The 27,215-nt window shown below is 41.2% G+C and overlaps 1 protein-coding gene across 4 annotated transcripts in view; it reads right to left on the bottom strand.

Annotated features, from left to right (window-relative positions):
* The window catches only part of LOC102254414 (chromosome unknown open reading frame, human C11orf49), a 146,227-nt gene that overhangs the window by 29,688 nt on the left and 89,324 nt on the right, over nt 1-27,215 (bottom strand). The gene's annotated exons all lie outside the window — the stretch shown is intronic.

Below are 27,215 nucleotides of genomic sequence, written 5' to 3'. Positions count from 1 at the left end.
TATATACACATACACATACACACACACACACATACACACATACATACACACACAAAGATGCAATAAATTAAAAAAAGAAAAAAAGAAACGTGAGCAATTCTAACCTGTGATCGTGTATGGCACATTATGGCAATCTGATCAGGTTTTTAGGCTTTCCATGGCCATCCCCACTCACTACTGTGGGATTGAACTAGAGGCCAGGTCTGATACGATAAGAACCCCCAGACTGTGTGAGACCCTTGGGGTATTGCCCTGCCTTCTGTTCATCATGATGGGGCTGTTGAGAGTTGGAGGACCAAGGCAAGACTTGGTTCTGGGGCGGGGTGTCACTCTCTTCGACAGCTTTGATGACATGAAATATAACAGGCGTTCATAGGCCTAGGGTGGGCAGCCATATGGCATTATGAAAGGAGGCACCAGTGCCAGTAGCAACAGGGCTAGTTACTCTGGCACAGGCATAGTCTCCTGACCATTTATTGAGGAAATGGCAGGCAGCTTTGGACATCAAAATATGGAGCAGGATCTTGGCACCATAAGCTCCCAAAGGGCCCAGCAGCCCATCAGGAAAGTTATTTCAAGCCTAGCATTTGTACCACCATTCATCCTAATCCAGAGACCAACTAGCCCAGCTCTACCAGTTGTTGTTGCTTCACGTTTTCATTTGGAAATAAGAGGACAGGGTGTGTCCTTTGAAACAGAGACCTCAGAGCCAAGATGTAATTCTTATCCAGGAAGAAGCAGGTGCTGTGGCAAACTCTTGTGACCCACTCTTACTTGAAAAGAAACGGTTCAACAGGCATGAGAGCTAGGGTGGAAATGAATTCCATCCCTCCTCATGGTAACTAAAGGTAAGAGGAAACATTCTGCCCTCTCATGGTGGTATATCTGGAATACCTCACAACCTTTGAAAGAGAGGAAATTCATGGTGTTTTGAATTTCCTTATATGGATCTTTATGGCCACAGTGAGGGCTTTCATGTTGTTTTAGGGCGAATATTCTGTTCTACCACAAAGACATAATACATAAAGAAAAATACGTGGTCTGAGTTCTGCACAGAACTAATTACATTTTTCTGGGCCTCCATTTTCTCACCTGTAAAATAAGGAAGTTGTGGCACGTGAGGGTTGAAAAAAATTTTTAAACAGATATACTTTTCCCCTCAATGGTAATCTTATAAGGAACCTCAACAACATAGATTAAAGAAGTCTTTTTTGCCCAATTTTCTCAATAGCCCTCACCCAGGCTAAAGGTGCAAAGAATGAGGTGGAGGGGAGAGAAGGCCTGAGGCACTGCTTTGAAACTCTAGGGGTCTGTGGAGGACAGTTAAAACCCCCTAACCCCTGCATGGGTCTTATATAACACATGCTTAAGAGTGCAGGCTCCTGGCCCTAACTGGTTTGGCTCAGTGGATAGAGCGTCGGCCTGCGGACTGAAGGGTCCCGGGTTCGATTCCGGTCAGGGGCATGTACCTTGGTTGTGGGCACATCCCCAGTGGGGGTTGTGCAGGAGGCAGCTGATCGATGTTTCTCTCTCATCGATGTTTCTGGCTCTCTATCCCTCTCCCTTCCTCTCTGTGAAAAAACAATAAAAAATATTTAAAAAAAAAAAAAAAAAGAGTGCAGGCTCCTGAACCGGCCAACCAGGATCCCAATCTTGGTTCTTCAGCTAGTTGGTCATATGACATTGAGCAAGCCAGTTGGAAATAAGAGTGAATAATAATAACAGCAATACTAATAGGAATAATGATATTACTAATACTAATCATGAAGAGTTCTTTTTTTTGGGGGGGAGGGCTTTTTTAAATTTAATTTCTTTATTGTTTAAAGTATTACATAAGTCTCCTTTTTCCCCATTGACCTCTCCCCGGCCGCCCCTAACCCCCAGCACATGCCCTCACCCCTCACCCCCACCCCGGTCTGTGTCCATTGGTTATGCTCATATGCATGCATACAAGTCCTTTGGTTGATCTCTTACCCCCCATGAAGAGTTCTTGAGAGGATTAAAGAGATGATTAAAAAAGAGAGAGACAGTAAACTGACAGTGCTGGCATATGGCACAGGGGAAGCACTCAGTAACAGCACCTGCTCTTGTTATCACCCTCCTCCATTTGAGGCACAGAGGTGGGATGGCACCTGCATAAGAGAAGGCACAATTTATGGAGATCTCCAGCTCAAGCCAGTGGGTGGCTAAAGCAATCTTATTTCTTATCTCATGACTACTTTATCTTGCCTTTGTTCTTCGTTGATGAGTGAATAAATAGTCTTCCTGCCTGAGGCAAACACACACCATTTTTCTTCATAGTTAATGCACTGCCAATCCTCTATCATCTCACCATTAAAAGTGCTGATGAGTCATATTGGTAGAGAGACTATATAATTATGCAAACCATTTTCATATTCATGATCACTTTTGATTCCCATACGAACCTTGAGGGGGGAGGGAGAGGATAATGGTATAATTTCTCTTTTTATAGACAAGGAGAATGAGCCTCAGCAAGGGACAAAATCACCAGGTAAATGGCAGAGCCACGATGAAATCAAGCCTTCTGATTCCAGGGCAAGGACTCTTTCTACTACACAGGCTCCCTATGTCCTTTTTGTTCCCTGGAGCCCTGAGACTCAGCAGCTTTTATTTCTCTTATGGATGTAAACACCTAGCATAGTGAATTCCAAAATGAGAATGCAGTGCTAGCTGCAACTGCTATTACTTGTATCACTGTTAATATTTAAACCCGCCACCAGCTATTTCATCTCCATCATTCCTCTAGGCTGGCTCCAGGGTCAGATGTAGTCAATTTGGCTCCCAGCTTCCTTGTTCCCCCCAAACTGATAGACCCTTTCTAGTATAGGTGACTTTCTGCTAATCTCTATAGAGAAGGGATAACAAAAATAAACATTTTAAGCCACTATAAGCCTGTATCTGCAATTTTAACAGGACTAGACACAGATTGGCAAGAGAAAAGTGTATTTAATATACATAAAAAAACTTCCAACTACTCTCTCCTTTCCAATTTAAAATCAGGCTGAAATTTTATAAGCTATCAGCAAAACTGCCTGATGAGGACTTGTCTGAGAAAGCAAGCCACAGAAAACAAAAACCAATAAAAGTTATTATTTCTTTGGGCTTTCCACTGTCCAAAGTAGCCACAGAATAAATAAGAAGTGGAACAGATTATGCATTTGATTCACTTAAAATGCATTTTCCTTCTTTTCTAAATAAATATAAAAAGAAGCAGTGGCTAACAGAGTTACTCACTCAGGGTGAGTTGAACCAAGACAGACTAAAAATAAAAAACCAATCTAAAGTTCCCTGGTTCTCGATGATTGTGTGAGTAGGGAAAGGCTGTTGCCAGCATGTAGGCGTATTTATAAAGACCACAGCCTGTTCTCTCGTCAGAATCCACTAACTTCCACCAACGATGATGGATTTATGGCTACCCATCAACTAAAAAAACAGACTTAGGAAACAAAAACAGCAGGAACCAGAAAAGAAGATTGGATGCAGATAAACACATCTCTCTAGAAGAATCCACCGTTGTCTTTCCTGCTGTGCTCTGTCTTTTGTGGGCATATATACTGTGCCTTATCTATAATTATATGTACATGTGTGGGTAAGAGAAAGAGGCAGCGAGAGACAGAAGAGTGTCTGACTGTTTTGGGACTGGATGGGAAAGGAAACTGATGTTAGCAGTTACTGTTCCTTAAAGCCATCAGCTTTGTTTTTCAAAATACGGTTTTCCTGGTAAAAGACTTTTTGCCTATAATGTGAGTAAATCACTCATCTTATTTTAATAAAAATGTGAACCAAATGATAGTGGCTCTCCATTCTGGGAAATGACACAGTGGTTAGGCTTTTTTGAACCCTGATCTGATCCTTATCTTTCAGTGGGACTGGCAAGCATACAAAAAGAAAGGAAAAGATGAAAAATACCCCAGTGGCATCAAAGGATGAACCCACCCCATTTCTTTTATGCACAAGTCTCCTAAAAGACAAAGTCTGGTCTTACTCATTGGAGTTTGGACAAGGTAGCTGGCTTCTCCATTGGTGGGTGGCCTTCAACTGGGCACCAACTCTTTATGCCTCAGTTTCTTCCTCTGTCAAGCTTCACATGTAAATAATCAGGGTCAATTCGACAAAGTTAAATTTATTTAAAGTATGTTAGATTGTGTACCCTTTTGACCTTTTAAATTTTGTCACATTCATGTACAGCCTATTTAAATAATTAGAAAAACAAACAAAAGTATAAGCAGTGGGAAGACATCAAAGGGTCTGAAAAAAGCAAGACCATTCAGAACTATTAAAAAAATGTGTAAACTTCTTGTCTCAATAATCCTCAGGATTCTATTTGGGTCTAACACTCTGGGATTCTTTCATTGTAATTCTCTGTGGTGAGGCAGCAGCATAAGGAACAGGCAGGACACAGTTTGAATCCAGGTAGGTAGTCTATAACTTGGTAGAAGAGTGGGTATGCTATGAAACCCATGTTATTGCTTTCTAGTGTAGCACACATACCAGCTAAGAAAATGAAATTTGGAATTAAGACAAAGTTCAAAATGTCTCTGTTATTTCCTGGCTGTGTGGCATGGATAAAATTCTTTGAGCCCTAGTTTTTCTCATTCATAAAGAAGGATACTTCTTCCTTCTCAGACTCTACACAACGAGGGCCCCTATTATTGCCCTAACTCAGTGGTCGGCAAGCGCATTAGTCAACAGAGCCAAATAGCAACAGTACAATGATTGAAATTTCTTTTGAGAGTCAAATTTTTAAACTTAAACTATATAGGTAGGTAAATTGTTATTAACTGAATTAGGGTACTCCTAAGGCTTAGGAAGAGCCACACTCAAGGGGCCAAAGAGCCGCATGTGGCTCTCGAGCTGCAGTTTGCCGACCACGGCCCTAACTGCATCTCCTTCTAATCACCCCTCTCTCAGACCATTCCAGCCACACTGGCTTGCTGTTCCTTGAATATGTCAAACATGCTCATGACTCAGGCTATTGTGCCTGCTATTCCCTTTGCCCCTAGATACCTGCTTATTTTACCTCCTTCAGGTTTCTGCTCAAATACCATCATATCAGTAAGGCCTCTCCTGGCCATAGTATTTAAAACAGTAACTCTTGCCTTACTCCCTGTTAATCTCTCTCTATATATATTTAATCTTCACCCAAGGATATGTTCTTATTGATTTTTAGAGAAAAAGGAAGGGGGAGGGAGACAGGGTTTTTGAAGGGCAAACTTCATTCATGCATCAGGAATTATGGGACATCTACCATGTGCCAGATATTGTTTTTAGGTGCTTAGGATACATTAGGAACTAGACAAGCTTCTTGCCCTCATGAAGCTTACCTTATACTGGAGAAGACAGATGATAAATAATTAACTAAATAAATAAGCTATATAGTAAGTTAAAATAATAGTAAGAAAAAATAGAAGAGAGCAAGTTGGGGAGGGAGTGTGAGTTGGTAGTGGTGGTACAATTTATATAGAGTAGTCTAGGTAAGTTTCATGGAGAAGGTGACACCTAAGTAAACAGTTGAAGATTAGGCAGACATCTGAGGGAAGAGCATTCCAGGCAGAGGGAACAGCCACTGCAAAGGCTTTAAGAAGGGACCATGCCTATTGGGTCAGAGGAACAGCACAGAAGCAGGATAGCTGGAGCTAAGAGAACCAGGAGGGAAGGAATAAGAGATGAGGTTAGAGAAATAATTGGGGTTAGTTCATGTGTATGGCCTTTAGGCCTATAAGTAAGAATTAAATGACATAGTTATGTTAAATGACTATAACAGTATTTGATACAGAGTAAACATTTAATGAATGGTATCTACATCTGTTATTTACATTACTATCTTCTGATCCCTAAGCAGAGCTAGACTGGAAGGTCAGGCTACAGAAACTACAGCACCTTTTATGTATTTTGGTGAAGCTAAAGAGTCCTTCAACATTTCCAAAAGTATAGAAATCAAATAGATCAAAGGCCTGGGTGATCCCCAGCAGCAAGCAGAGATGGCTAATTCCCTGCAGGTGCTCAGAAAACTGAACTAACAGAGACACACAAAGTCAACACAGCATCAATAAAAGACAGGACAAGGAGTGGGGTGTGGATGAGGTGGGCCTGGCTAAAGGCTGAAACCAACAGAAGAGTCGTTAGCAAGTAAGAGAAAAAGCAGTGGAGCATGGAAGCATCACCTACAGCTGTTGAAACACATTCTGATATCAATGAGACCACAAAGTCATGAGAATAATAACTACAAACGGCCAGGGAGTAAGTCAGGGAGCCCAGCAACATGAATGCACTTGTATGGGGGAAAAACAACTTAAGAGATTCAGGCAAAACTATCCCCTTTCCTGGGGGAGGCTCTTTAATCTTTAATATCTCTCTCTTGACACTAGGCACTGATCTTGCCCCAACAAGACAAAGGATAACTTCTGAGAAGCTAATACTTCTCATTTGGGCGAAGGACTTCTGAGGAGTGTCATGTGTCTGCGAGGCTAAACAAGTTCCCTCAGTCATATGATGTCACAACTGGGCAGGTCAAAGCTAAGACACACCCACTCACCCTCCATCTCTCACCTCAGAAAGAGCTGCAGGGGCCCTGAGCTTCCAAGAGGAATGTGCTCTCTTTGGGAACCAGGAGCAGGCAAGAATGTAATAAAGGCTGGATGAAGATCCTCAGGCTGGGCTTTCCACTGTTTTAAATTGTTGTGCTAGTTTCCTCTGGCATCTGCCCTGGAGAAAGCAAAGCTAGGCACTTTCCAGTGGAAATCTGGAATTGGGCATCCTCTGTGGCCTCAGTTATGCCAGCTTGGCAAGGAAGAGTGTTGTACTTGGTCTCCATGACCCTGACTTAACCTACTCAATAAGGAGCAGTGTAGTCTGAATCAGAAGAAATGAAGAACTACTCAATTTATGTGATCTTTGACTCAACACTTTCAACTTGTAATTAAAACTATTATGAGGCCCTAGCCGGATAGGTCAGCTGGTTAGTTCATCATCCCAATATGCCAAGGTGGTGAATTTGATCTCTGGCCAGGGCACATACAAGAAGCAACCAATGAATGCATGAATACATGGAATGACAAATCTCTCTCTCTCTCTCTCTCTCTCTCTTTCTCCTTCCCTCTTTCTCTCTCAAAATCAATAATAATAAAAAAAACATTATGAAAATGAATATGGGAAACCTGGTATTTTTATTCCATTCTTCAAACTATTTGTCTGTTTGCCTTTTCATCTCCTGATAATAACCATATATTTGCTTTGGAAGTTCTTAATTGCTACATTCCTACCTATTCAATTAATACATATTAAGTGCTAGGTTCTGTGGAAATAGCAGTGGATAAGGCAGAGAAAAATCCCTATTTATATGGAACTTACATTCTAGTGTGTGTGGGGGAGTGTGGAGAGATAAACAATAAACAAGTAGACAAAAATAAAATACTTGTAGAAAGTGATAAGGCAATGACATAAGTAAAATAGGGTGGTGTGATATAAAGTGACCAAGGGTGGGACATTAGATGGGAGGCAAGGATAAGCTCTTAGAGCAGTGGTTCTCAACCTTCCTAATGCCGAGACCCTTTAATACAGTTCCTCATGTTGTGGTGACCCCCAATTTCATTGTTACAAATTGAACATAACTAAAGCATAGTGATTAATCACAAAAACAATATGTAATTATATATGTTTTCCGATGGTCTTAGGTGACCCCTGTGAAAGGGTCGTTTGATTCCCAAAGGGGTCGCGACCCACAGGTTGAGAACCACTGTCTTAGAGAAAGTGTCCTTTGAGCTGAGACCTAGCCAGATAAGGAGGAGCCAGGCACGCCATCTGGGGTAAGAGGGAATAGCAAATGCAAAGACTGGAGATGGGAACCAGCAGCAAGAGTGTTTGTTTCTCACTTTCCTATTCTCACATACATGCTATTTCTCCGTCTCCAGCATGCTACAATGTGTTAAAAAATGTGCTATGAGGCCTGAGAAAGGAATAATATTGAACAAAACAGAATTCCAAGGCTGACTGATTACTGGAGACACATATTGGCTTTGGGGGAGGGTGGGAGCATAAGCACTCTGATCCCAGGGTGAAGATAAGGCAAGGGCTGTAGAAACTTCTTTATTCCCCTTTGTTGCTGCATTTCACTACTGTGGTTAATTGGCAAAGCAGTCTGTGTGAATGAATGCAGGATGTCCAAATTGGAGCACTGTTTCACACATCACCATTTCAAGTCACCAATGACAGGATTTAGCACTCTGTGTCTGGCAGCAACCAGCAGTCAAGCAGAGAGAATTCCACTGGATTATCCAAAGCATCTGACCCGCAAATGAGGAGCGAGGAGAACATTTTTAAAAACAACTCCTGAATGGTATAGTGAGCCAATTCGACATTGAACTGAGACACACAAATATCCAGCCACCTCTGAGGCATAAGGTCAATTTCTTGTGCTTGCCCCTGATCTGCAGAATCCATGTTCTTGATCTATGCTCAGTCTTTCACTGTCTTAGCTAAAGGAGTAGATGTGAAGCAGAGATGGTGGATGGGCAGCCCTAGGGCAATATTCCATTGTCTGACTCCATAGGAGCTTTAGAACGGGAGAGGAGGAGGGTACATGCACAAACACAGGGCATGTCGCTAAAGAAGCTGACATTTGCAGCCAGACTTTTATCTTTGGCAAGCCCCCCACAGACCCCAGGTTTGGCATGAGGGGAGAGAATGAAGGAAAGCAGCTGACTTCCATCTAGCAAGAACTGCCCAAGCCTTGTGGATTTCTGAACTTTTTCATTCTCCTAATCAAGTCCTGAGACCCCCCACGCCTCGCCCTCTTCTCCTCCAAGCCATTCTCACACAGCTGTTAGGTGAGATTTACTAGATGGAATGCGTTTGTAAAATCTGTTTTGTTCATTGGAACATGTTTATCTAGAAAGAAAGAAAAAAAACCCTGTCCCTTCTCACTATTTACTTTTTGGTGACTGCCTTCTGGGATTTGGAACTGGATAAACAGATGGACTTCACAGAAGGAACCAGGCGAAACGCCAGGGTGTGTATATATATCTTGGTCTCAGTGTATATATGGCAAATAGTCCTCATCCACACAGCTGTGCTGGTTTTGGAGGGAAGTGAGGGGACAGTATCTTCTGGATGAGAGGACTCCCAATGCTCCTAGGTGCACCTCCCTGGGGGAACCTTGGGCTGTGGGATGCCAGATGGTTTCTAGAGTTCTAACCCCAGATATACGACCTCAATTTCATTTTCTGGCCTCTGGCTGTGGTCATTAAGGGCTGTGCCAGATTCAGGACTATTGCTTATGCCCCTAACTGGTTTGGCTCAGTGGATAGAGCATCGGCCTGCGGACTGAAAGGTCCCAGGTTCGATTCTGGTCAAGGGCACGTACCTTGGTTGTGGACACATCCCCAGTAGAGGGTGTGCAGGAGGCAGCTGATTGACGTTTCTAGCTCTCTATCCCTCTCCCTTCCTCTCTGTAAAAAAATCAATAAAATATATTTTTTTAAAAAGAACTATTGCTTATGATTTGTACTGCATTTGTCTGATATATACGGGTGCCCATAATGTGCTGAGTGTTTGCATTGTCTATAGTGACTAGTGAGCTTCCAGCACCTCTGCCATAAACTGGATGCCTCTGCGTCAAAGGCACGCCCATGAGGGGTGTGGTTGTGTGGGGTGTGTGTGCGCACACACACACACAAGTTGTGGAAGGCCTGAAAACAGTATTTTCCAGGCTCAGGAAAAGTATAACTGCCAGAGGGAACAGGGTACAGTGACTATCATGTGATAGCATGCTGCTGCTGAAAGGGAGTTGGAAGGGGAGTGGAGAAGCAGTTTCCCTCCTGATTTTTTTACTTCCCTCAATATAAATCTCTACTGCAGGGGGTGGTAGTGGAGGAAGTAATTCTTTCATGATTCAATATACTTCAATTCTAAGGTTTGAAGATGCTTCATTACATTTCAGGGACATCTTCTAATAACCAAAAAACAAAACAACAACAACAAACTTCATTTGCTTCATAGAATAGGATTCAGGTGGATGTTTCCTTCCTTCCTGGCAAAATTCCTTTAAACAACCATGAAAAAATAGATGACCATCCTGCCCAAACAGAGAACTAGTGCTAATAGAGCCAACAAAACAAAATAACACAAAAAACTCTCCAAGACCCCAGACAAAAACTCCGTGAGGTAGAGGGGACTGCATTCATCAGGTGCAGGTAGCTCAAAGGCAAGAACATTAAATAATTAGACTCCAACAGACCAAGGTGCTGTGGGTAATGGGACCTCATAAAGACAGAACAAAAGATTCTGTTTCTAACAAAGGTTCTGCAGACCTTTATACTATAGTGAGCAATGAGCGTGAGGGGTGCTGCCCAGGAAATGAAAGGACTCAATCGTTCCTCTTCAGTGAGCGGAGCCCAGGAGGAGTGTTCCAGGGCGCTCTCACAAACACTCTTTAATAATACCATCCAGAGCCTTTGATTCAAGGAACATGCTGAAGAATAAACAGCCTATTAATCTGAGTTTTCTGGTGCGCCTGAGTATACAAAGCAGCAATGAACTAACCCCTTGGCTCTTGCAAACATCCTGACTGCACACCATCCATTGCTTCGCTGCACAGCCCAGCTCCTCCTCTCCACCACTGCATGCAATTTGTTCCTGGAAAAGCTTCAGGGTTTGGGGCCCTGATGGTTTCAACTAAGGATGCCCAGGCCAAGCCCAGGGTGCAAAGAACTGGAAACAGCGCATCCTTGTTTGGCCATAAGCAGCATAACCATGTGACTGCAGGCTCAAATGAGAACTGTGTGGTAGTGTGACTGGGTGAGGAGACAAAGTCATCAGTCTGCCTCTTTCTGAGCCAAGCTGACAGCCACAGGCCTGGGAAAGGAAGGCCCAGTTTCAATTGCTTCCCAGTCTTGGTTACCTTGGTGGCAGGAAGGGCTCCTGCATGGGTGGGCTTTGGGTGCTATTCTGTGGAAACATTCCTGGGCGCTTTGCCTAAGTAAAAATTACCAAGTAAGGTCCCTGAGTTTTCAAGGAGGAAAGATAAGTGGCTGTTTCACTAGCAGATCCTTTCACTAAGCGTTACTCTTTAAAAACAATCAGGTATAGCTTTTGCAATAACAACCATTCGATGCAGCATCAGGTTCTCCTTCCCACCCCCCAGGAAATCATAGATAAAGAAGCTGATAGTATGAACTGTAGGCAATAAACCAAGGTTTAACTGTTGAAACAGTGTAATTGAGGCTAGGATCATAGGCTCAAAGCAGCCATGAGAGCCAGGCGGCTTCTTTGTGTTCCATAGTCATTGACCTCATGCAAGGTATGTGCTTCATCATAAAAGAAACTGGCCTGGTAAGGTGGATAAATCAGTATCATTGTTACCTATCACACACACACACGCAGGCACACACAGCACATATACCACTGCCTCAAATTTATATCCAAAGAAAAACACATCTAGTGAAAGTTTACTTGCTAAAAATGGTTTCAACAAGGTGCTTTGATTAAAAAATATTTATTTTAAAATTGATTTCAGAGAGGGAGGGAGAGGGAGAGGGAGAGGGAGAGGGAGAGGGAGATAGAAACATCAATGATGAGAGAGAATCATCGACCAGCTGCCTCCTCCATTCCCCCTACTGGGGATTGAGCCTGCAATCTGGCATGTGCCCTGGACTGGAATCGAAGTCGGGACCCTTCAGTCCCAGGCCGACACTCTATCCACTGCACCAAACCAGCTAGGGCTGATTTTTTAAAAAATTAATTCTAAAGTTGTCTGGTTCTACTTTCAGAGAACTACTTTATGTTTTGAGAAGAAAGGGTGTTAATCTTATAAAAGAGAAGGAAGAGCACAAAAGCTCACATATTGTACGTTATTGACTCAGATGCCAGAGAGTGCAGTGGTCAAGAGCATGGGCCTTTAAGTTAGATATACCTTTATTTTAAAAAATAATATATTTTTATTTATTTCAGAAAGAGGAAGGGAGATGGAGAGAGAGAGAGAAACAACTCGGCTGCCTCCTGTACACTCCTTACTGAAGATAGAGCCCACAATCCAGACATGTGCCCTGACCGGGAATTGAACCGTGACCTGCTGATTCATGGGTCAACGCTTAACCACTGAGCCACACCAGCTGAACTCTAAGTTAAATCTAGATGCTACTTGCTACATGTGTGATCTTAGACATGTTACACAAATTCTGTGTCACTTTCCTCACCCTTGAATCAGCCTCACAAAGTTATCATTAAGGACTACATAACTTCAAAAATATTTAGTACAGTGCCTGGGACTCAGTAAGTGCTCAATAATGACAGCTATACTTATTACTCTTCTGAATATAGGCCCATGAATCAAACATGGCTCTGTGGAGGGGCCTACACGGGAGTTGGCACATGAGCTCCATGAGACGGGAGTTTCTTTATCCCCTTATTAGGCTGGGCTTAGGTCTCCAGATCTTCCATCAGTGCATTGGAAACAAGAGTTTGAGTTCCATGGGATTGCTAATGAAAGGGGCAATGAGAGATCAAATCCTAGTACTCTGAGACCTCATTTTTGATTTGGGAACTGCAGATTGACCTGGAGTTTTCCCATCCCCGAGACTGGTTTAACAGATACAGCCTTCTTCCTCTAGCCTTCCACCTGTTTAGACAAACAGATGTAATCAGAACACAAGAGGGGCCCTGCAAGCACAGATCTGGTATCAGACAGCCCTTCTCTGCAGCATTCCTGGGGTTGGAAGATGACATTCATCTGAAGGCTGAATCTAACCCTTCCATCCCTTATGAAACTGCTTCTTGTGATTAGAGCCATCAGGACTTCGCTCCAAGACTGTGAGGTGGACTTCATTAATATTGATGAGCTGCAGCTCCTTAACCTCATTTGATGTTTATTTACAACCATTCTTCTCATATGCTAATGAGTGACACTGGGCTCTTCAGATAGAAAGGAGGGTACTGGACCCTCTCTGCCAGCATCTCCTTGGCAAACTCCTGTCCCTTGAAACAGAAGGTTGCACAGAGGGAATGATGCCAATGAGGGAATGCAGTGGAGGGGACAAAGTGATGTGAAAAGAATGTCTGCAATGTGATGGGGGAGAGAGAGAAGCCCAGCTGCTGGGGCCACGGTGTGACTGAGGTTTGGTTACACCCACCAAGTGGGTAACAAAGAGAAGCTGTAGGGCGGGGATCTGAGGAACTATGAAAGAGACAATATGTTAGATTTTGGAGTTGGGTGGGGGTGGAGATGAGTGGGCCCATGGGTATCAGAGGATTGAAGGCCTCTCTCCAATCCATTTCATTTTCTTCTATGATCTGAAGAAATCAATTATCAGGAGACGGGTAGATTTCTGTAAGGCAGTTAAATGCCCACAGCAACTAATTCTTAGCAAATGCTTGGCTTGGAGAAAGAGTACTCGTTGTCCAGGGCATCACCATGAAATGGATAAGCAGACAGGAATAATCAGTTTCTCTTTCCTCCCCGTTATGGTTATGAATATCAAAGAATGGGATGATTAAGCAACAAAGAGCCAGAGACGGAGGAAAATATATATATTTTAAAAAGATGGTCATTCTATTATTTTAGGGCTGCTGGGCCTAACAGAATACAGAGTCTTTTCCAAATTTCAGAGTCCATAGCAAGCCAATTTTGGGTCATCCCACCCATTCAAAAGGTATGAAAAATTATATAAGACATATGAAAAAGATGGAGGAAAAATACTTTGGATATACAAATGCTTATGAATATCAACAGCAACATCAAACTTAAAATTTCTTACTTACTTACATGTCAATTCCCACTATTTCTTGTCTTTGCTGCTTTGCACTTTACATTACTATTTAGATAATTAGTCCCTTCCTGCCTGCGGGGTCCACACCCTCTCCTTTCTCCCAATCTGGCTTTTTCTGTGAAGTACTTTGAAGATCACGCCTACCCTTGATGTGCCTTTCCGTAAGGCTAAATAGGCAGGAGAAAAAAGGAATCTCTTACCTTAAAGATTTAACCACATTTATTTAAGTACAAAGTATTGGTTCTAACGGGTGGATTTTATGTTTGAGTTGTCTGAGATCATCATCCCTTAGGGTATGAATTTCATCACTTTCAAGTTTTCTATGAACTCAGTTCCTGTTAGACTGAAGGAATCAATAGCAATGTGCATCCAGCCTGGCAATCTGCAGCTCACCGATGCTTACGGACAACATATCTGGAAGAATAATTGACAACCATATTCTTGTCCTAGACTACAGCAGTGCTTCTTAACCATTTCTTTTTCTTTCATTATTGCCCCCACACCTACCTTTTTAGACATTTTTTCTAACTGCCCACCCCCATGAAATTTTAATACCATATATATACTCTGTGTGTGTGTGTGTGTATTGTTCTGGGGGCCACAAACCATTGTAATATCTAATTTTTTTTGGGGGGGGGAGGGACAATATTGCTGCCATTTAAAATGCATGTTCTAGAGACTTTTAAAAAGTATACCATCTGATTAATGTGTTTCAGGATTGAATCTAATATTCTCCCAAAGTGAACCATCAAACACAATTATACCTCTGTTCTGATTTAAAAGAAAGAAAAAAGGTCATCTTTGTGCCTATCTAGTGATAGTTCTTCCCAAGAAGACATCAAAACCCTTGTCCTCACATTGGACCTGATCTAGTCACAGAATAAATAGCTTACTTTTTGGCAATGGGTTAGCTTTTTGCAATAGTTCTATTTTAGTGCTGGAAGAGGTAATAGATTTTCAGGTCCCTTAGGGACCCCCAAATAGTTCACTCTCCTAAAAGTCAACAATATATCCCTTGTAAGAGTAGAATTAAGTTCATTATCTCATTAAATTTCTCCTAAACTCCAGAGGAAGAGAGTGATTGGTATTGCTATTCCCCTTTTACAACCAGAGAAATAATGACATGGAGAGATTAGGTAGCTTAATTTAGGTCACAGGGACTGATGTTTCTTCATATAAAAATTTTATCTGTCATACAAGGTCAACTCTGGGGATTGCTAGACCTTATGTTTTCTGGTTCCTACTTTAATCTAGGATCATGGTATCCTGCTAAAGAAAAATTTATAAAGGCTTTTCTGCCTCTGCTGAGCCCTTTCTCTGTCCGACAGCAGACGAGCAAAGGAAGGCACTAACAAATAAGAATTGACTGATGAGGAGAGAGGAAGAGAACCAGGCTATTGTCCTAGAGTTTACAGTTTCACAAGCAAATGGCTTAGGTAGCATAGAATACCATATAGGGAGGAACACAAATGTTTTCTTTTGTAAGATGAGCACCACCATTTTTGTAGAGTTCAGAGGAGACATGTTAAACCATGAGTTGCTCTTCAGAAGACGCAGAGTCCCAAATAAGACCTCCCACAAACAGTCTTCAAGTAACATGAGAAATTCATATTTTATTTAGCAGTCATGGAAACTGACCACATCTTAGGACTATCCATACTTGAAACTTACCATAAGTGAGTGGGGATTAGAGGTTGGCAAACTCAATAAAAAATACTATCTAAAAGGGCTTTTCTCTGTAGACTAGCCTTGGGCTCATTTAATTCTCCCAATTAAACCAGCGTTAAAACTCCCTCAGAACAAAATGCAACTTATTTGTTCTAAAGAATAAGTGACTTCAAGAGATAACTTGTTCATCTCATACATTCAAACATAATGTACATAATTCATTCCTCATAGCCAGACTTTATTCTATTAAAAACAAATAACTTCAGGGAAGGACATCCTGAAATGCTGCTTACGAACTCAATATGACATTGAAATACATCATCTCTAATAAATTTGCCCTCATGTGTGACCTCAGTCCTTCACACTGCAAAGTTTGTTTCCTTTTTGTTTGAAGCGATAGAGATGAGCTAATGATGGGTTAAAGGCTTTAACTTTAATTCAGAATTCCCAGAGCCAAAAGATACACCCTAGATCAATACAAACACATTAAGGCAAAGATCAAAGTACTATATACATTGAGCTCAACTAGCTGCTGATACAGAAATATTATCCTAGCAGCTTCTTTTGCTATAAACTGGGAACAAATTTGAGAGCGGCAAAAATAAAACCAAAAAACCCAAAACTTGACATTTAGCCTCAAAGAAAAAGAAACTATAACTATTCTGGACTAAAATAGAAACTAGAAGATACGAGGTATGAAAATTTCAAAAATGACTCTTCATTACAGAAGAGTCATTTAAATGAAAAATAATTTCCTACTAGATGCCACAAAACAGAAACAAATGGGGTGGGGGGAGGGGGGCGAATCCTTTAAAGTCTTGGACACCAGAAAGAAAGAACTAAATTGAAAATACTCCAGCTTAGACTAGGTGGGGAAAGAGAGCCCGCCAAAACCTTGCTCATATTGGTTGCAGCAGCTGTCCATGAACTGGAAAGGACAGTGAGTAGAAGTGAGCATGGCCATGTTCCAATCTTGATTTGTTAATTTCAACAGTATTTACCTTATTCTAGCAACATAACTAGTTAAAGAAACAATTCTAGATCCAGGAAAAGGCTAATCTTTCTCATTGGCAGGTGACCAAAGAAAACACTTTCTCCAACGAGCAGTATAATGAGGCAATAAAAATAAGGATGTACTTATCAAACATTTTTATCTAAGGAGCCCAAAACATTTTTGCCAATATTACACCTAGTTCCTACTTCCCCTTCACAACCTTCCCCACAACTGTGGGAGGAAAAACAAGCTTTTTGTAGGAAGGATGTCTCCTCTGCATATTGATATAAGTCTGAGTACAACTTTAGGAAAAGAACTTTCCAAAGAAGGTGTGGGTGGGGACTCCTGGGATTCTCCAGGGCGCCAGATCCTCCGAGCACACCGGTAAAGGCCGTGCTCCACCACTTCAAAGGCCGTGCGGTAGAGTTCCTCTTGGCAGACATGGATGCTACCAAGAAGAGCAATTCTTCATTTGGGCCAGGAACCAAAAGGGAGCATTCAGAAGGGAGAGTAAGAAGACATTTTCCCATCCAGATATAAGTAAGGAAACAGATCCACTGACTCATTATTTCTTTTTTCTACAGGTGGTATTATTATCCTGGTTTTAAGCTCAATGAACAGTAGTACGGAAAGTTAAGTTTTTGAGATAAATAATGCAAAGTTACAAAGAAGGTCTGTGACAGAGTTACAGCATCCAGGGGTTAATTTCAAACAGCAATTGATGTGGGTTATCAGAAGAGCCCTTAGAGCAGGGGTCCACATGTGGCCCGCCGAAAACATTTATCTGGCCCGCTGGGTGTTTTTGCCGTTCATAGTTTTTTGATATATATATATTACAAATGAATAGGAAGACCTAATTGGCCAATGGTTTATCACAATACAGTGGTCCAACCTCAAGGGAACAGATATCAAAAACAATTTTATAGCCTTGGCTGGTGTTTCCCAGAGGTTAGAACATTGGCCTGTGCACGGAGGGGTCACAGGTTCAATTTCCAGTCAAGGGCATTTACCTGGGTTGCAGTTTGCTCCCCACCCCCTGTCGAGTGAGATCAGGAGGCAAGCAGTTGATGTGTCTCTCTCACATCGATGTTTCCCTCCCTACCTCCCTCCCTCCCTCCCTCCCACTCTCTGAAAAGCAATGGAAAAAATATCTTCAGGTGAGGATCAACAAAAAATAAATAAAAAATTTTACAATGCAAGGTTAAGTATGGGTAGTTCTATTTGTTCCATAGTTTTGTACATGCTGTCATACTATATTCCTGATGGGTTGTTAGACAGTCAGGCAATAAAGGTAGTGAGTATGTCACAGATTGTTGGCCTGAAGTTTGAGGAATATGGTTAAAATAAAACGATCATTTCTTTGCTCTGTATTCCAATTGGTGGCCTTTTCTGGACTTCTGGCACAGAAGTTTGAAGTCCTGCTCTAGACTAGATGAAGAGACTTTCTCCCCAGAGTGGCATGCTGGGCACTAAGTAAGTTCCTTGCTTCATTGGGGCATCTAGAAGAAGCCAAGGGGACTGCACTCAAGTACTAAATATTGTGGACAGGATGATTTGAAATTTCACGTTTGCGATGGCTTAAAGTAGATGCCTTTTATAAAAAGAAACCATAAAGTCCTAAGTCCTCTATGCTTGAATTTTGGAACCATTTTAATAGTAATCTTCTCCTTATTTTTTTCTGCTAGGCCCTGATATTGCAGAAAGACATTAGAATGATATGACTGAGATGGGATTTTTAAAAAGTTGCTTATTATGTACAAATTGCTAATTATAAAAACAGTCACAGGGATGTAAGGTACAACATAGGGAATACAGTCAGTAATATTGTAATAACTATGTATAATATTATTATCGGGTGGTCACTTCATAAGTTATATAAGTGTTTAAATCATTATGTTGTATATCTAAAACTAATATAATATTGTATGTCAACTATAAGTAAAAAACAAAAATTATTAAAAAAGAATAAAGACAACTTTTGTATACATGTTAAAAAGATGCATATTTTTTAATAAGAAAATCAGATTGAATATCACCAACTAATCAGTTACCACTTATGAATACATAGGTCATGATAAAAATAATTAGGATGAAAGGAATCTTTACGATTCCATGAAACCATAGTTTGTAAGTACAATTTTCGATTGCTTGAGATAAACCCAGGAAATCTGAGTGTGACCTTGGTTTGTCATGTCAAGACACCCAATTAATGATTGCTCCCCTTCACCCAGGCTTATACCTGTAGGCAAGAAAGCAATTAAACTTTCGTTAAAAATCAATTATCTGTCCACATTTATGAAGTACCTAGAATAGGCAATTTCACAGAGACAGAAAGTAGAACAGAGGTTACCGAGGCTGGGGGTGGGGTAGGGAGAAATGAAGAGTTATTGTTTAACAGAGCAGAGTTTCAGTTTCAGATAATGAAAAAGTTCTGGAAATGGATAGTGGTGACGGCTAGGCAACATTGTGAATGTACTTAATGCCACTTAATTATACACATCAATGGTTAAAATGGTAAATTTATTATGCACATTCACCACAATAAAAATGATCTTATTTCTTTATTTTTTTAATTTACTTTTTGTTAATCCTCACTGGAGGATATTTCCCCCGATTGACTTTTAGAGAGAGGGAGGGAGGAAACGAAGGGGAGAGAGAGAGAAAGAGACACAAACATCGATGTGAGAGAGACACATCAATTGGTTGCCTCCTGCATGTGCCCTGACCACTGGGCCGGGGACTGAACCTTCAACACAGGTACATGCCCTTGACTGGGACCCTTCAGTCTGTGGGCTGAAGCTCTAACCACTTAGTCACACTGGCCAGGGCAAAATGATCTTATTTAAAAAAATATCCAGATAAAAGGTTCTTCAATCATTCTTTTATAATAATGTAGCCTAGGCAGTTCCCCAAATTTGTCTGTTCGTCAAAACCATTTGGGGTGTTCATTAAAGCTCCAGATTCTCTGGCCAAGAGGACAGGTCAGGGATTCAAGGACTATTTTGAAGGTAGGATAAGGGAAACCTCTTAGCTGACTGCATGTGAGGGGGGAGGAGGGAACAGGCATATCTATATATATAAAGGCCAACCTCCCGTGGTCTCCCCTCCCTGGCTGGCCCTGCCCCCGATCAGCCCCCCCAACCCCATCGGGGGTGGGGCTGGCCAACCTCCCACGGCCCCTCCCCCCAGCTTACAGGCCCCAATTGGGATGGGCCGGCCAGACCCCACCCATGCATGAATTCATGCACCAGGCCTCTAGTAGAATAATAAGACTATACCTCTGGGAACTGATATGGGGAACCCAAGAGGTCAGGCAGTTCAAGGGTGGAGGGTGAGGAGATGTGTTTTTGACATGTTGAAAATGAGGTGACTGTCAGACACACAAGTAGAGAAGTATGAGGACTCTGGATGTATGGGTCTGGTGTTCAGGGGGATCCAGGGCTAGAAATATAAATTAGAAGTCATTTGTCTAAGGCAGTAAGAAAAGTCAAGAGACAAGACTGCTCAGTAACTATGTATAGTGAAAGTAGTCCTGAGCCAAGTATGGAACCCTGGGAAATACCACTATTTAAGATGAGGGTAGAGGAAGAGTAACTTGAGAAAGACACAGAGGAGAACTGGTCAGAGACGTAGGAAGAAAGAGGTAGTGGAAAAGGTATAACTTTGAAGCCAAACAGAATCAGTTTATAATCTCTTCTCTAGCCCTGGCCCAGTAGCTTAGTTGGTTAGAATGTCATCCCTAGAGCCATATGTCAAGGTTGTGGGTTCAATCCCTGGTCAGGGTACATGCTAGACTCAACCAAAAGATGCATAAAATAAATATAACAACAAATTAATGTTTCTCTCTCTCTCTCTCTCTCAAATCAATATATTAAATTTATTTTTTTAAGAAAAGGACTAGGAATTCATAGTTGTTAAAAGTGACACCAGGTCCATTTTTGGCTCAAGGAAGATATGGGAGTTTTATATGGCAGGTGGTGAAAAAGTCCTGGAATGCCCCAAAACACTAAAATCAGAAAGAAAAGAAAAAATCTGTATGACTCAAAGATTAGTTTGGCAGAGATTTTTTTTTTCTACTGAAAGCTACACATGTATTACATCATCCTGGCAGAACTGATTTTAATGCTCTATAAGCTTCAATGACGCAAATATCATTTAAGGCTTTGAAGAGAGAAAAAAAGGGTGTTTCAAGTCCCTCAAACAATTTACTGCTCTAGTATTTCTAATAATCGTGTGAGTATTTTTCTTTTTGACTAGGGAGCAAAGGAAAATGGAAACCTGTGGAAACAAGAGAACAAAGTTCTCAAATGAAATCCTATCAAATTTTGGCAACTGAAATGAAACTCACCCCTTACTCCTGTAAAAAACTCAGCCAGTGATTTTTAAGTGTCATAAAGGCTCTTAAGGCTGAGCTAACAATGATGGAAAAGTCTTTCAGGAGAAACATGCAGTGATGACTGTACTTGGCCTCGGGCATGCCCTGTAGGCCATTTCCCCTCAGAAAACGATTTTTCTAATTAGAGTGATGAGCTGAAAAGGACAAAGTATGAAGCAAATAAGCCGTGAAACCAGTATATGAAGTGTGTATTAGATTCCGATGGCTGCTGTAACGAATTACTAAAACTTGGTGGCTTGAAACAACTAAAATTTATTCTCTGGAAGCCAGAAATCCAAAATGAGTCTTACAGGGCTAACATCAAGGTGTCAGTAGGACTGATTCCTTCTGAAAGGCTCTAGGGGAGAATGTTTCCTTGTCTTTTCCATTGTCTAGAGCTGTCCACACTTGTTTTGGCCCTGTAACACATCATCTTTCCCCACTTCCTCTTCCAGCTTCACATTGCCTTTTTCTTCTGTCATCAAATCTCCCTCAGTCTGCCTCTCTCTCTCTCTCTGATTGGTTTTATTGATTTTAGAGAGAGAAGAAGGGAGAAGGAGAGAGAGATAGAAACATCAATGATGAGAGAGAAACATCACTGATCAGCTGCCTCCTGCACCCCTCCTCGCCCCCGACTGGGGATCAAGCCCACAACCTGGGCATGTACCCTGATGGAGAATCAAACCAGTGACCTCTTGGATATGGGTCAACGCTCAACCACTGAGCCACACCCGGATGGGCCAGTCTGCCTCTTATAGGGACATTTGTGATTACATTTAGGGTCCACCTGGATAATCAGAATAATCTCCTCCATCTCAAGACCCTTAATCCTATCTGCAAAGTGTTGTGGATTTTTTTTAATTTATTTTTTTGCCACATAAGGTAACATTTACAGGTTCCAGGGATTAGGACCTAGATATCTCTGGGTACCATTATTCAGCCACAGGGTGAGACAAATGATAACTTTTTATAGTTATATTTTCCCATTTGATATGGGAAAAGGGTCACATGAATAAGAGAAATAAAGGAGGGGAATCCTCATTCATTCTTTGAAAATAAGTTAGAAGGTACAATATCATTCCTCCTCAGAAAGGGTAAGCCTCGTTACCATAAAACAGCCTCAGATACTAAACCTGGACGGAGGTACTTAGACCAGAGTTTGATTCTGGGCTCTGTCACTTACTGTATGAACAATGTCAGGCAAATGATTTGACTGCTGTGCCTCAATTTCCAAATCTTTAAAATGAAGGCAATAATAATATGTCTCAAATGGTGGTTGCGAAGATTTAGTACTATAACACATGTAAAGATTTAACACGGTTCCTGACACATGGTAAGTGCTCACTAAATGATAGCTCTTGTAATGATTTTATATTCACAGAACAGGCTGTACAACTTTCATGATGCTGGACTGAACATGGTATTTTCAGAGGCCACTACTGACCCCTTCTTCTATGTGCATTCTATATGTCAATAAATAAACCTTCCTTAAGTGTCAAAACTTTTAAAAAAATTTTAAGCATATTTGATACAAATATCTCTAAACTATATCATAAATTTTCTTGACTTACTAAAAAAGGATGATAGTTATCTTTTTGTTTATGAACTCTGGCTCGACATTATAAATACAGTATTGCTTACTGTCGTAGACCATAATAGAAAGATACCATCAAAGAACAAAAAGATTGGTAAAGCCATTTATTTGTCTTCTACATGGTAAATGACCTTAAAATACTGTTTGCTGGTTTTTAATATGGATTTTCTCTTCACTGTTTGGATTTCTAGTGACTCTCTTTTCTGGTAACATTATCACAACTGCCAGGGGCTAAGGCTAGCAACATTTTAGACCCCCCTCACTACTTTTTATCTTCTGTCGCTGACCTGATCAATATTTGAAGGTCATGCATTTGTGAGTGAGGAGGCTCCCTGTGAAACTCCCAGGAGGCTTACTGCCTTGCCTGCAAAGACACATATGAACTCTGGAAGCTCTGGCTCCTTAGAGACCATTTTTACTTATTTTCAAATTGGTGACTATATTCTGAAACCTTAGAAGTCTGATTGCTATGTTGGTAAAATACTAGGAGAGTTCAACATGTCAGACACTAGCCTGAGGATATAATGTTTAATGAAAATCAAAACACTAGTAAATTAACCAATTTAAGGTGTGACAATAGCTTGAATGTAATGATCTTATCTTACCAAAGTGGCCCAGTAAATTACTCTGTCCACCTGGGGTTTCAGGCTTCTTATGTTTTTGTTTACAATGAACATCAGACAATCCTTGAGGCTAATAATGGACATTGTGTACCCATATGTATACAAATGTATACATAAACAGAGGAAATCTAGATTACCCAGTGACTTAGCCATATTAATTCTTGCTTCTAAATTTTTACTGTCAACATCAACTCTCCTGTTTGAGCTCTTTGTTGATATTATACCTTTTGTTTGTTGGTTTACTGTGCACCCCCGGGTCATCCCCACTCCCACCCCACCCCCATTATTCCTTGCCCTCAGTGAAGTTGTGTAAACTGGCAAGTCTTCTTATCTTTTTTTTTTTAAGTCTTCTTATCTTTGCTGTAGGCCTGGGCCCCTCTTTCTGTCAGTCTTAGCTGTGGTCCATTTTTTAACAGAAAGGAGAGCAGGACACTCAGAAAGACAAACTGGTATATTACACAATTAAAATTCAATGAATTCTCAGATGAGCAATACCCATAGATATTTAAATACAAGTATAAAACTCTTAACAAAACCAAACAAAATCAATTTTTGGATTAACTGTCATTGGAATTATCCATGTCACTGGTATTTGCAGGCTGACTATACATTTTAGGTACGCCTATTAAATGTTACTGCTCTGATGCAATACATGCATTACAAGAATAATCCATTCATTTTAGTTTACAAAACCAGATGTAATGAATCTAGTGATATATGGTGTTTCTTATTCTGTATTTTCCAGGAATTTGAAAAACCATGAGTTTTTCTTGTCTTAACCACAATGGCTTTATAGTTAAGAATCATATGTGTTAGGTATATATTAATAACAGCATAATAACAACTGCCATTTGTGGATTACCTATTGTGTGCTAAGCACTATACAGATTACTTTTTGTATTGTGGTGGTTTTAAGATATGTCCACAAAATTCTATAATACTCCCCTCCATTCAAAAGGTGGATCAGAATTCCCTTCCTCTTGATTATGGGCTAAACTTAGTTAATCACTTCTAATGAATAGAATAATGAAAGCGACAGTATGTGACTTTAGAGACTAAGTCATAAAAGGCACTGTGTCTTCTCTCTCTCTCTTTCTCTCTCTCTCTCTCTCTCTCCCTCCCTCCCTCCCTCCCTCAAATTACTTTTTCTGGGGAAGCCACTACCATATCATTAGGAACATGTGGTGAAAAACTGGGCTTCCTGCCAACAGTGACATGTCCTATTCAAGCTTTCAGATGACTCCCCAGCCCAAATCTTGATTTCAACCTTATGAGGGGCCCGGAGCCAGAACCACCCACATAAACTGCTCTGTATTCCTGACCCTTGGAAACTGTGTGAATTAATAAATGTTTATTGTTTTAGACCTCCAGTTCTGGGGTAATTTATTATACAGCAATAGATAACACACACATTACGACCATGGAATAATTTGTATTATTTCCTTGCAAATAAGGATACAAAGGCTCAGGTGTTTAAGTAGTTAAGTAATTTACTCAAGGCCACATAGCTTAGTAGTAGTAGACCTATGACATCAAGCCCATAGTCCTTGCACTAGCTTATACCACCTTTTCAGGTCCTGTTACTTTCAGTCAGCTTATTGGCTCTCTTTCCCAACTTTGATTAGCTTGCTATCAATGCTCTCATGGAAATAATAGATTAGGAAAAAAAATTGGCTAAGTACATAGTCCAGGATTATACTTCTGGAAACTTCCCTCCAGAATGACATGAACCCATTCATTAGCACATTTTGGTATGATTGTTCAACCAGTTCTATATCATTCAATCTATATTCCTTCTGCTTGTTCACAAGGATATCATGGAGATGTTGTCAAAGTCTTGTTGAGATCCAATTAAACTAAACACATATAATAAGTATAGCTATACTAAATACAGCTCTCTCCCAATTTAATAGTCTAGTAATCCCTTCAAAAAGGAAATAAATATGCATGGACTATTTTGCTTCCTCTTCGTTTAGCATATTGCCATTACCATCATTCATCATTATCACACCCTTCACAATTACCACTGATTTCAATAGATAAATAAGTTCATTATTTGATTTAACTCTCAGGACTACCCTGTGAAGTAGGTTCTTTTATTACTTCTTTTTGTTGTTGTTAATCCTCACCCAAGGATATTTTTTCCACTGATTTTTAGAGAGAGTGGAAGGTATAGAGGGGGGAGAGAGTGGAGTGGGGGAGAGAAACATCAATGTGAGAGAGACATATCCATTGGTTGCCTCTTACACAAGCCCTGACCAGGCCAGGACCGATCGAACCTGCAACCCAGGTACGTGCCCTTGACTGGGAATTGAACTTGCGATTCTGTGGTACACAGGCCGACACTCTAACAACTAAGTCACACCAGCCAGAGCTATTATTTCTATTTTACCATAAGGAAATTTGGCTTATAGAGATTAAATAATTTGCCCAATGTCACTTTACTAAAAAGTGAAAGAACTGGGGTTGAAATCAGGCCTTCTTTACCTACCAAGCCTGGGCTCTTTTTCTTTCCCTTTTCCTCTCTACCCTCCTTGTCTTCTCTCGTCTTCCACCCCAACCTTTTCTTCAATAAATTCTGACAGCCTTACAGTGATTACAACTTCCTTTTCTGAATATTTACACAATTTATTCTTTTTAATAAATAGATCATCACCCAAGATGAATGTCAAGGTCATCAAACTTTACTCTGCTGCAATGACCTTCAGAATGTTAGTTCCTTTATTCAGTCATCTGACACTCTGCTGCCTTCACTTCTTCATCCCCTCCCCATGACAACACTTTCTCAAAGACTGCCCACAGAGAGGTTCAGCCAGCTCATCTACAACTAGGCATCAGTGCCCTGGAATGTAAATTCGGTCAAGGAACTTTAGCTTTAACCAATTGAGCTACCCAGCCAGGGCAAGACTATTGTTTTTTATATGTTACTAGAGGCCCAGTACATGAAATTGTGCAGGTAGGGTCCCTAGGCCTAGCCTACATTCAGGGCCATCTTCTGCCCATTCGCCAATCCCTAGGCTGAATGCCGCCTCCGCTGCCTGCCGGGTGGGATAGGTCGCGGGCTCGCCCTGCAGCTTCCATCAGCACTGCAAGCCCCAGCAGCAGCGGCAGCAGCAGCAGCGGTGGTGAGTGGCCCCAAGCGGGCAGCACATTCCATCAGCAGCCGGCCTGGCGCACTCACATGGAGGTGAAGTCGCTGGTGCCCGCTTTCCCGCTGGCCTGAGCCCCCAAGCAACTGGGGATGAGCTGGGGATCCCAATGGCCTGACAGCCAGCCGGGTCCTCCCACCACCCCCCAGTTCCCCTTTTTTTTTTTTTTTTTCTGGGCCAGTTTTAGCTTTGAGGCCTTGCTGCTGAAAACATAGATACAATGTTGCGGTCCGAGCCCGGCTGAATGGAAGCCCTTTTCTGGGGTTTTGTTTAGCTTCTTATTTGCAACATAGTATATAGTTGCTTAGAGTTGCAACTGAGAGGCTGGCAAGTTAGGCGGAGAACGTTGGAATCTGCAGCAAGCAAGCCTCCCTGCTCGCTTCAGTGCCTGGCTGCCGGCCGCCATCTTGGCTGACAGTTAATTTGCATATACTCACTGATTAGCCAATGAAAAGGGTAGCGGTCGTACGCCAATTACCATGTTTCTCTTTTATTAGTGTAGATTGGTTTTAGTATATTTTGATCAACCACCTTGTTGAATTTTCATAATGTTTATAAAGATTTCAGTTTGATTATCTTGGGCTTTCCAGGTAAGTAATCATATCACCTGAAAATAATGTAATTTTTCCTTCTCCTTTAAAATTTTTATGTCTCTTATTTCTTTCTTCTCCTAATAGTATTGACTGATATCTTCAGAAAAATATAAACAATGGTAGCAAACAGTAAATAGTGAAACTGTTTTCATAACTATACCTAGAACTCTTATCTCATATTGCCTCCTTCTGAGAGATAAATATAATATGAAGGTAAATCAAAGATTTAAAATTTAAAAAGAATTTCAGATAAATATGAATACATATGATATATGTGAAAAATATACCTGAGAAAAAAATTCTATGTTAAAAACCCCAGGTTATGCCCTAGTCGGCTTGGCTCAGTGGATAGAGCATCAGCCTGCGGACCGATGGGCGGGTTCGATGATTCCGGCCAAGGGCACATGCCTGGGTTGCGGGCTCGATCCCCAGGGGGGG

This window comes from Myotis brandtii, unplaced genomic scaffold (assembly GCF_000412655.1).
Source record: "Myotis brandtii unplaced genomic scaffold, ASM41265v1 scaffold324, whole genome shotgun sequence".
NCBI lineage: Eukaryota > Metazoa > Chordata > Mammalia > Chiroptera > Vespertilionidae > Myotis > Myotis brandtii.
Note: the sequence above shows the minus strand (reverse complement) of the source record. Positions and strands in the feature narration are given on the sequence as shown.